The sequence below is a fragment of the Nilaparvata lugens genome, chromosome 14 (assembly GCF_014356525.2).
Source record: "Nilaparvata lugens isolate BPH chromosome 14, ASM1435652v1, whole genome shotgun sequence".
NCBI lineage: Eukaryota > Metazoa > Arthropoda > Insecta > Hemiptera > Delphacidae > Nilaparvata > Nilaparvata lugens.
In genome coordinates this window covers 16,876,655-16,887,825 of record NC_052517.1, presented here as the reverse complement: position 1 = coordinate 16,887,825, position 11,171 = coordinate 16,876,655, and the positions used below count along the sequence as shown (strand labels likewise).

Here is an 11,171-nt window from a genome sequence, read left to right as displayed (position 1 = left end):
AAAAAAGTTCTTCTTTGAAATTAGTATAGTTTTATTATCGTACACAAAACAGTAATACAACAGTCCTGTTGTAACCTGTACACATTAAACGCCTTTCAAATGTTTTTATATACAGAGTGAGTTATATGTACGGGAGCACTTCAATAGGTCGGGGATTGTTGTAGATATAATACTGTAACTTCCAGGATAAGCTATTGGTCGAATACTCTATTTTTTATATATAGCAGAATTTCAACCTCTAATAAGGTGGTGACTTGAGGGTTGTAACTCGAATATTTTTTTAATGTAAACACTCATTGTGTGATACATCATTTCAAATGCCTTCTTGAAACAAGAAATGACATCAATAAAATTGTTCTATGATACTTATATCCAAAATTACGGCTGATTGAAGTTTTAGGCCTTGGCCTTGGAAGGATTGAATAAACTTCAGCCGCAATATTGATACAAGTATCTTAGAACATTTTTATTGATATTATTTCTTGTTTCAAGAAGGCATTTGAAATGATGTATCACACAATGGGTTTACATTGAAAAAATATTCGAGCTACAACCCCCCTAAGTCACCCCCTTATCAGGGGTGAAATTCAGTTGTATGTCAAAAGGTAGAGTATTCGACCAATAACTTATCCTGAAAGTTACAGTATTATATGAATAACAGTCCCCAACCCCAACATACATATGACTAACTCTATATAAATAGTTACCGTATGCTTTATCACGGTAACCACATACTGATTATAAAAATTCCTTTTACTTTCCTTGCCCTATTACCATAGGTAAGGAAAGTATTGCTTTCCAAAAAAATTAAGGACCCTAATTTCAAGTTTTCTATACGTTTCAAGGTCCCCTTAGCCAAAAACATGATTTTTGGGTGTTGGTCTGTGTGTGTGTGTGTGTGTGTGTGTGTGTGTGTGTGTGTGTGTGTGTGTGTGTGTGTGTGTGTGTGTGTGGTGTGTGTGTGTGTGTGTGTGTGGTGTGTGTGTGTGTGTGTGTGGGTGTGTGTGTGTGTGTGGGTGTGTGTGGGTGTGTGTGTGGTGTGTGTGTGTGTTGTGTGTGTGTGTGTGTGTGTGTGTGTGTGTGTGTGTGTGTGTGTGGTGTGTGTGTGTGTGTGTGGTGTATGTGTGTGTGTGTGTGTGTGTGTGTGTGTGTGTGTGTGTGTGTGTGTATGTGTATGTGTGTATGTCTGTGAACACGATAACTCCATTCCTAATTAACCGATTGATTTGAAATTTTAATTAAGGTCCTTATGCCAAGAGGATCTGACAATAAGAAATTGAATAAAATTGAATCAAAATGGCGGAAAAAATGGCGGATAATTACTAAAAAAACCACGTTTTTCACGGTTTTCTCGAAAACGGCTCTAAAGATTTTCTTCAAATTTATACCATGGATAGCTATTTATAAGTCCAACTGACACGAGTCTCATTTCTGGGAAAATTGCAGGAGCTCCGTAATATTCTTGAGAGAAATGGCGGATAATTAGTAAAAAATCATGTTTTTCACGATTTTCTCAAAAATAACTTGACCGATTTTTTTCAAATTCATCCCCTGTATAGTTATTTATCAGCTCTATCAACTGGCATTAGTCTTCTTTCTGGGAAACTAATGGGGGGGGGTCCACCCCATCCTTGAGAAATAAACTTAGTAACCTCCTTCTCATGCATGAGGTAGGTAGGTAGCGCAGTTCATAAAAAGAACACATAGTCGAGTTATTTCATCTGTAGAACAGCTGTTTTGACGACTTTAAAAAAATGACGACTAAAAAATCATCGAATTTCACAGTTTACACAAAGGAAAAGTACTCTGAAACTATTATTTATACACAATGATATCATACAGAAGTCTGATCATAGTTTCAGATATGAGCAAGGAAAGTTGTGTGAGTGTACCACACCAGATTTTTTTACATATTATACATGTTCATTTTAATGTTTTTGCGCGTCCTTCATAGCCACTATAAAATGATACACTCCAGCATACTTCTCATCAAATTCCTGTGTTTTTTTACCGATAATTTAAACAAAATTATTTCTGAAAAATTTATTGTTATATTATTTCTATTTTTCTGATACCACTTAGTTTAAAAACTATTCCTATATCAGTTTTAAAATATATTCTTTTTGGTCCTCGCCTTCAATACTGGAGTGTATTGAATTGATTTTTTTTTGTATAAAATGTAATGATAGGTTACTCACATAGATTTAGATGAGAGTCATTAATGTATGCTGTTATGTAATACTAATGGAAAAAGTATTACGGGGCTCTGTTATAATACCCAACGGAGAATATATTTATGGAAAATATTTAGAACACTAATGCATTATTTCAAACAGGGACTGATGGAATAGATATGAAAATCAAACTCAAGTGATTCCAAAATGACTCTTCCAGTTGCAAAACTCTCTATCTTCTATTCTAAAAAAAATCAGGATAGGCAAAAAACTGTACACAAAATGGAATCAGGAGAAACCATGAGTCACATAATTAAAAAATCATGTGATAAATTAATAACAATGCCAATTCCATAGTTCAAAAGATATTGATCCATATTTAGGGAGTTTTGGGGTGGTTGTATTCTTGACATGACGACTGGATTATGATAGGGATATCGAGTTTTGCTGCATTAAAAATGATATAATTGAATTAACTGTGTGTACAAACTCATGTTAAACTAATGAAATGTTAAAAATTAAAATTCAATAGTGTATAATTGTTTACAATTTTTACATGTCCATGTGAAATGTTATAAAGTTCGTCAAATGTATTGATTCAATATTTGTTTTCACTAATACTATTGAAATAACCTTCCTGCTAAAGTGAAGAGTTTTAAGGAAGAAATTATGTTGAAACAGGTTAATTGAAGAAAACTTTTATTGATTACGAGCAGGTGTAACCTTTGCTCCGCAAGGGTCTGTTGAAAGCACAAATAGATCAAGTCTAACTTCGATAATTCCATTCTAAAAATTGAATGTAGGTATCATTCTATAAATTCGATACGATAACAATAGAAATTTCAAATTAATCAGTTCGATTGTCTCTTTAGGAGTGATGATGTGTCAAGCATTAATTCCCTATTCTGTGAATGTTAATTTGCATTCATTATTTTATTTATATAAATGATTACAGTATTTATTTCTTTTCTCTACAAAAATTTTACAAATTGCTTCAATACAATAACAGGAACAAAATACACAAAGGTATACTTTGAATATTTGAAGGAATCTGAGTAAATACAGGATTTAATCTTTATATTACAATAAATAAGTACAAGACTCACGGAAATAATTTGAAAACTCAATTAAAGATTTATTCATGAACTCGATTCCTTATAGTATTTTTATGTGTGTATATTAATTTAAAATTATGATTTCAATGTGAATTAAATATATATATTGGGAATAATTGTATAATAAAGTTTATAATTTTGTAAAATACAAATACAATTTTTTGTAAATATTATTAAGTAAATAAAACCTTTTTCATTTCATAAAGAATCTTCCTATTATTTGTGTTCCATTCATCCTCACTTCAAAAAGGCAGAATTATTTAACATTTCAACCTAGTTTCCACTTGAGATAAAGATAAAATAGGGTTTCCTGTTTTTTAAAGTGGCAGCTAGAGTGATCAAGAAGCCTTTCTGGTTTTAACAGCAAGATGAGACCTGCATAGCCGGCGGAACATCCTCTATCTTTTCGAAGTAGTAAAAGTAGATCATGGAAATTTAATTATAATTTGTAACCTTCTATGTGATTGGGTTATAATGAATCATTATAATATATTGCTCACTTTGATAATTAATCCTACTATTGAAGAATTTCCACTAAGGCACTGAGTATCAATGCATAGAAAAGGTGCAAATTAATGAATATATTTTTTTATTTCAAGAGCAGTATTTTATTATATTTGATTTTCTGAATTTTAAACAGCTTGCAATTTATTTACTTAGAACAACTTTATTTTTTCAACAATTTTCAATGGAACAAGAAATTTTTTACTAGAAAAACATTGAAGATTGAATGCCTTCAGAAGATCGAGTTTAGTATAGCACTTTCAAAATTGAGAAAATGTCACATATCATGTTTTATAATTTGCCGACGATCAAGTATATTGGAATATATGATGAAATGCTTTGTCTAAATACAAACAAGCATCCACCATGTAACTTCAGAAACACAACTAATTCCAAAGTCATGCATTTGGCACATTTTTTAAAATTTTCATTTTCTTTTAGCTGTTAACATTGTAGATTGAAATGAACATAACATGATGTGTTATTAGTTAATGGAAGTGTAAAAATAATTTTTCCTACAGAATTATAGTATCAAGCAAAATACTACAAACTGAATTGTTGATTTTTAGATTTAATTTGAAGTTTAAACTCTTTTTGTAGTTAGCCTCCCATATTTCTGTCTTGTCCCAATGCCTTATGAATCATAATCCTTAGGTTACAAGAATAAGAACAATTTTCAGTGATAAATAGATGAATAATTGATGCATTTAATATTGAAATTTCATTATTAAAAAATTGGAAACCTGAATTCACATATTATCTGAACTAGAATATTGTTTTTAAAATGCAAAATGCATGATTTTGTGAGGAGCAAATTGACTTATTATTAATTAAAATGAAATATTAAAATACTGATGACCCCTTGGATTGGACAACTCCCTCAAGAAATTTTGTATTGCATCTTTGAAACCTGCAACTTTCAATTATACAGAGTTGGTGAAAATTATGGAAATAGCTGAATATTTCTTTTACAAATACAATTTGACAATAGGTTTTATTGGAGATCCTATTTGAAATGAATAATCAATCTGTCCCTCCAACATCTTTGTCCCCCATATGAATCTGAATTCATTTTTCAAATGAAAAGGTGGTCATGTGATACATGATTCCCATACAGAGTTCTGATAGAAAATGAATGACAGAAACAACACATTGATCATGTGTCAGTGCAAGAAGGTCTGTCTGTGTGATTGCTTCCAAATAACCTCATCTGATTTTCATGGATGGATGGATGGAAAAACTGTTGTAATTGCATGCAATGAATTCTTCAGCTGACCAAATGATGAATCACAACACATTTTTTCCTCAAGACACATTCAATGTTATTTGTTATACCTGATTGATTAATGCTCTCTTAAGTTATTGTAGAACATACAAACAGGCAAACAATGACTTTGGCATTCAGTAAGTCAAAAGTAAGAACTTGCTTATGCTAGTGCAATTGAATGAAATTATTTGTGATGATAATGATTGGACTATTAAAATTATATAATTATCAAATAGAGTGACGTTTCTTTTCTGAGTAGTTACATAATATAGTTGAACTGTTTTCTGCCATTATCAGCTCCAGTCACAGTTCATGGTAACCGTATTCACAAATCATGTTACACTCAAAGAACCAATTGAATGAAAACGTTACCTGCAAACAGAAGCAGGAAACGAAACAGAAAAAGAAAATCTCTATATTTTGTGGTGTTAAGTTGTCAGTTGTACCTATTGCTGGTTGAGCTCATAAAGTAGAAGCATAGAGTAAAGATAGGCTACTGTTTAAAGATACTTGTATCAGTGTTGTCTATGATAGAGGAATGTATTTCTTTCTCTGTGTTGAGTCTATTAGGCCAACTATTCACTGCCAGTATCAGCTCCCTCCAGATATAGTGCTTGGTTACTGTCATCACAAAGAACTGAATGAATGGAAAAACCCTTACCTGGGCTGTGTAAAAACACAGCTTAGTAAAATAAATGTTAGATATTTATTTATTTGTGGTAAGACCAAGATGGATTTGTGACTGCAACCTGCAATATCCGATTTGTTGCTCTGTAGGTACCCCACTACATTCTTGATATTTTGAATTGATTCATTTTTAAAATTTCATAGTTTTTTTTCAAGGTCCAATCGTATTTCTATAAAGGTGACTGCAATATTTCAACTATTCTTGTTGATAAATTATTGAATCAATTCAAATTATAAAGGAATAAGTTACTTACTTCCAAATAAGTTGCCTCTGTTCTATTACATCAGCTATCCAGCTTTGTCACCTTGTTGAAAAATCTGGTGTGGCGCACACACTACTTTCCTTGCCGTTATGAAAATTGATCACAAGACGCTAGTGCTCCCACGCATCTCAAGTCTACTACTATTCAAATCAAATCATTTATTTGCCATACAATAAATACAATCATATTCAAAACATAATAAAAGAAAAGAAAATACATAATTTTATAATCAAAAGTATAAAATAATTAAAATAAAAATTAAGCATAAATAATACCAAAATCATAATTAGATACTTCTCAATGGTAATCCGGCATCACCAGCAAAAGGAATCAAGCCTTGCCCGCTGGTGAGAGTTGCAATCAGCTAGTTACATTGGTTGTTTCCTAGTTTTATACAATAATAAAGAAAAAATAATAATCCACGCTTTAAAATATGTTTTAAAAAAATTAGATAATGCTTTCAATTGAAAAGAAATAGTTTTCTCTTATCCAATTTTTTAGTATTTTGTACCGGTAATTAATTTCTGCTTCCAGATCAAAAGGCAATTCATTTATGAATCCTGTACCTACTTATTAAATGAGCTGTCTTCTAACTACTGTTAGTTTTGTTTTATAAATTTTATATTTATAGATTGTATTTGGTCTGAAATCATATTGAACTATATCATTTAATAAAAATTTGTTTTTATACTTTATAATATATTTTGCTAAATTTTTCAAATACAATTTGCCTTACAGTCATCACATTAAATTCTTCAAATATCAGATTAGTTGGATGCAATCGAGGTTTATTCAATATTGTTTTAATAATACACTTTTGAGTGATAAACAAGTTATTTAAATGACTATCGAAAGCCCCACCCCAGATTGTTATCCCATATTCTAATATGGATTGCACCAAAGCAAAATACACTGTTTTTAAATCCTGAAGTTTGAGTATTTTGTTAATTTTATAGAATTTAAAAGAAATATATTCGAGTTTCTCTCATAAATAAGCTAAATGAAAATGCCATTTCAGGTATTTGTCAATAATTACCCCTAGATATTTTAGGTTACTTACATTTTCAATACTTGGACAAACGCAGAGATTCTTGTCTGTGCACTCAGAGTGAAGTTTAATTTTTAAATGAATACTAGGCTTTCCTGCTGCATTTGCTGAGAATGAGACATATTTAGTTTTTTGAACATTCAAACTCAGAGTGTTCAATTCCAGCCACTTTTTAATTTTACACATATCCCTTTCAGCAACCCCGAACGCATCATCCCAGTTTTTCCGCGCAAAAATTATAGCTGTATCATCAGCAAATGATACAAGTTTACCACTTTCTAATTTTAATTTTAAAAGGTCGTTTACATAGAGCAAGAACAAAATAGGAGATAAAACGGTTCCCTGAGGCAATCCAAACGAAGTTAAAGTGACAGAACTTTTTTGCAAATCTATTGATAAAATTTGTGACCGGTCTTGCAAGTAGCTTTTTATTAGATCAAGGGCGATTCCTCTAATTCCCATTTTATCTAGTTTGATGAATAAGTTGTTGTGTGGAACCGTGTCAAAGGCTTTTGACAAATCCAAGAAGATTGCCAAGGTCTTTTCATTTTTATTTAAACTATTTGAAACAATGTTCAAAAAATAGGCAAGTGCATCATTTGTGCTTTTGTCCTTTTGGAAACCGAATTGGTTCATATGAATAATATTATACTTATTAATATAGTTCAATAAACTCTTTTTTATACATTATTTTCTCTGCTATTTTTGCTATATTACTTAAAAGACTAATTGATATTCAAAGATCTGAGCCAGCTGGTGACAGGACAATAACGCTGGAAACACACGAGATCTGCTATCTCTTCATAGTAAATGATTTAATAGAGATTCAACAGTTGTCAACAGTTGGCAATTGAAATAATCACATTTTCTCGAATTTCGAGCTTATTTTCAATTTTAGGTGAAAATGTTACTGAACATTAAATGCTCAATCTCTACCACTTGGAATTTTTTGTTTAAATTGTATCTGAAGCCTGATAATTGGGAATCTGAAATCAAACTTTGCATAGATGGGGTGGAGCTCCTGAAATTTTTACAGATATAGGACTTGTGGCAGTTGATAGAGCTTATCAATGACTTCTTTAGGTATGAATTTGATCAAAATCGTTGGAGCCGTTTTCGAGGAAATCGTAAAAAAACCCTGTTTTTGACAACATTTTTATCATTTTATCCGCCATCTTGAGTTGCATTAGATCGAAATTGTTCGTGTCGGATCCTTATAGTGTAAGGACCTTAAGTTCCAAAATTTCAAGTCATTCCATTAATTGGGAGATGAGATATCGTGTACACAGACGCACATACACACACACACACACACACACACACACACATAAAGACCAATACCCAAAAACCACTTTTTTGGACTCAGGGGACCTTGAAACGTATAGAAATTTACAAATTGGGATACCTTATTTTTTTCGGAAAGCAATACTTTCCTTACCTATGGTAATAGGGCAAGGAAAGTAAAAATAGCTTGTATCAGAATGATACATAAAAGTTTTTCCAATCACTGAATTAATCAACATTATACCTTTATAATATTACAAGAATTATTATTAGATAATCATTCTGGTATTGATTTGAATTGATTCATTTCAAGTGATTTTATGGTACCGTATATGGTTTTAGAAATATGTGAACAAGAAGTAGTAGCAATATTCTTGGATTTGAAAGTTTTGAAATTAGCGGTAAACTTAATTTTTACAAAGATGGCGCAGTCTCGGTGCACTCAAGTTAGTCTTGGTGCCAACGAGCTATTATAGTAAACTATAGAGTGGCTGTTGGTGTGCTTACAGCGCTCTCAATGTGTTACACGGCGAACTAAGGGCAGCCATGACAGAGAGAGGCAAGATTTCAAGAAGAGCCAGTATGCCACTGCAGGAATAGATGTGTTTTTTTTTATTTCAAATTGATTTCTATCAATATAAAATTATCATTCCAATTGGTACTTTTACGAAAATTGAATGAGGTATGTGTGAGAATATTTATCTCATTGAAATAACCTCTAGAATGTTCAGAATCGACTGAGGATACAAAATATAAATGTAGGTCTATAGGAGTAGGCTAGACTAGATCATGCCGACTATTTCATAACTTTGTTTGTGATATTACTTACAAATTGAATTGCATATGAAACTACAGTCGAGTTGGATAGATTTAGACTTATTAAACATTTCAACTATACACTGTTAATATATTATTTATTTGTATTGTGTAGAGAATGTCAATGAAGTCATTCATCATACAAAAAGTTCCCACAGTAACAATTTTTTGGTATGTGTTTGTATATATTGCCATTATTTTATTGACTGCACTATCCCCAACGCAAGGTAACAAGAGGTGTTTTCATGTTGAGAAGATAAAAGGAAATAGTGTTTCAAAATTGTTTAGTAAATGTCTACTATAGTTATGTTCATTCACATCTTTTGTATGGAGCAATATTATGGGCCAATTGTAGTGATTTCCATTCACGTTTTGTGTTACAAAAAAGAGCAATAAGAACCATGTATAATGTAATGTTCCTCCCCTTAAGCACTGCAAACCGCTATTTTTGTTAGATTGAGAATTATGTGTTTGCCGTGTATTTTTATTTTCAATGTTCATTATTTATAAAGATTAACTTGCTCTCATTCTTTAGTCATTTTGATGTTTATTCGCACAACACAAGAAATAGGTTGAACCTAGAAACGAATATTGTTGGTATAAATCTAGTCATATCAGTTTTAGGGCTTGTGCAATTAGGTTTTATAATCAGTTACCGTTACATATAAAGAGGCTTACTAGTGAGTGAATATAAACTTAAAATTGAGGATTTTCTAATAAGAAACTTGTTTTTATACTAATGATGAATATTTTGCCTTTATATGGAGAACTTGTAAGATGTTAATGTGATGATTTATTGTTTTTATGTGGTATGATTATATGTTTTTTATGTAATAATTTATGTAATTTTCTCATGAAGTGGCCTATACAAATTGTAATTTGTCTTTGAAAATAAATGGATTTTGATTTGATTTATAGCCTAAAGCTGGGTTTACACCAAAGTTATTAACAAAATATCAATAGCTTAATCCTTATACATACTATTACATTGAAGGGAACTTGACAAATACATATTATGTTCATCATGTGTATGATAAGTTATGTTCAATCTAATAGAATATATATAGGGATTAAGTTATTAACATTTTGTTATTAACATTTTGTTAATAACTTTGGTGTAAACCCAGTTTAATAGATTATAAACATGTTTTGTTGAACTGAGTAGCCTACTATTTTACTAAAACTCATAAAAATTAATAATTTTCAACGAGTAGCCTACTATAGCCTTTTACTAGCTACTGAATTCATGTACTTACTAATAACTATGGAATACTATTGTGCAAAATTTATATTGTTTGGTGCTAAAGAATGTTACTTAATTCAATTAATTATAAATAGACAAATCATTTTTAGATTGTTCGTCTCTCGTTGGTTCTTTTATACCCATTTGTAGTCCAACTGGATTATATAAAATGTGTACATTATATTTCAGAAAGTAAACAATCATACTAAATAATAGAGAATATATTATTTTGAATATTATTATAATGGTATGTGGAAAAAATGCATGCTATTTTGTGATGACTAAAATGAAGACTGGACATACAGCTTACATTCTACCAGAATAGTGTATATGTCTATTTTACATATTACAAAATAATATAATCAAGGTCTATAAAGAGACCATGACTATAATAGTATCTATATAATAATAAGAGAGAGTAGGGTTGTGTTTGTTCGTGTGTTCGTTTGTTGGCATCAAAACATGTCAACTTGTGGATTGCATACTGGAAAAACGGGAATGATTCAGATCTCCTAATTTTGAACATAGATTCTAAAAATGTCAATCTCGTGCACCTGGAAGCCCAAATTTCAATTTTCCTTCTAGATTTTTCAAAATTAATGTTCAAACTTCATTAATAGTAGGTACATACGATTTCATAAAAAAATCACCAAATCATATGGTCAGAATTAAAAAATTTTATTATATTAAAGAACTGGATTATACAGTATACAGGTGTAAAGTAGTATAGGAAAATTATTATGTTTGACGCATCATCACGTCTGAACTAC

The 11,171-nt window shown here is 30.9% G+C and overlaps 1 protein-coding gene across 31 annotated transcripts in view; it reads left to right on the top strand.

The window, feature by feature from the left end:
• LOC111054622 (gastrula zinc finger protein XlCGF57.1) overlaps window positions 1-11,171 on the top strand; it is a 721,792-nt gene that overhangs the window by 668,953 nt on the left and 41,668 nt on the right. The window lies entirely within an intron of this gene.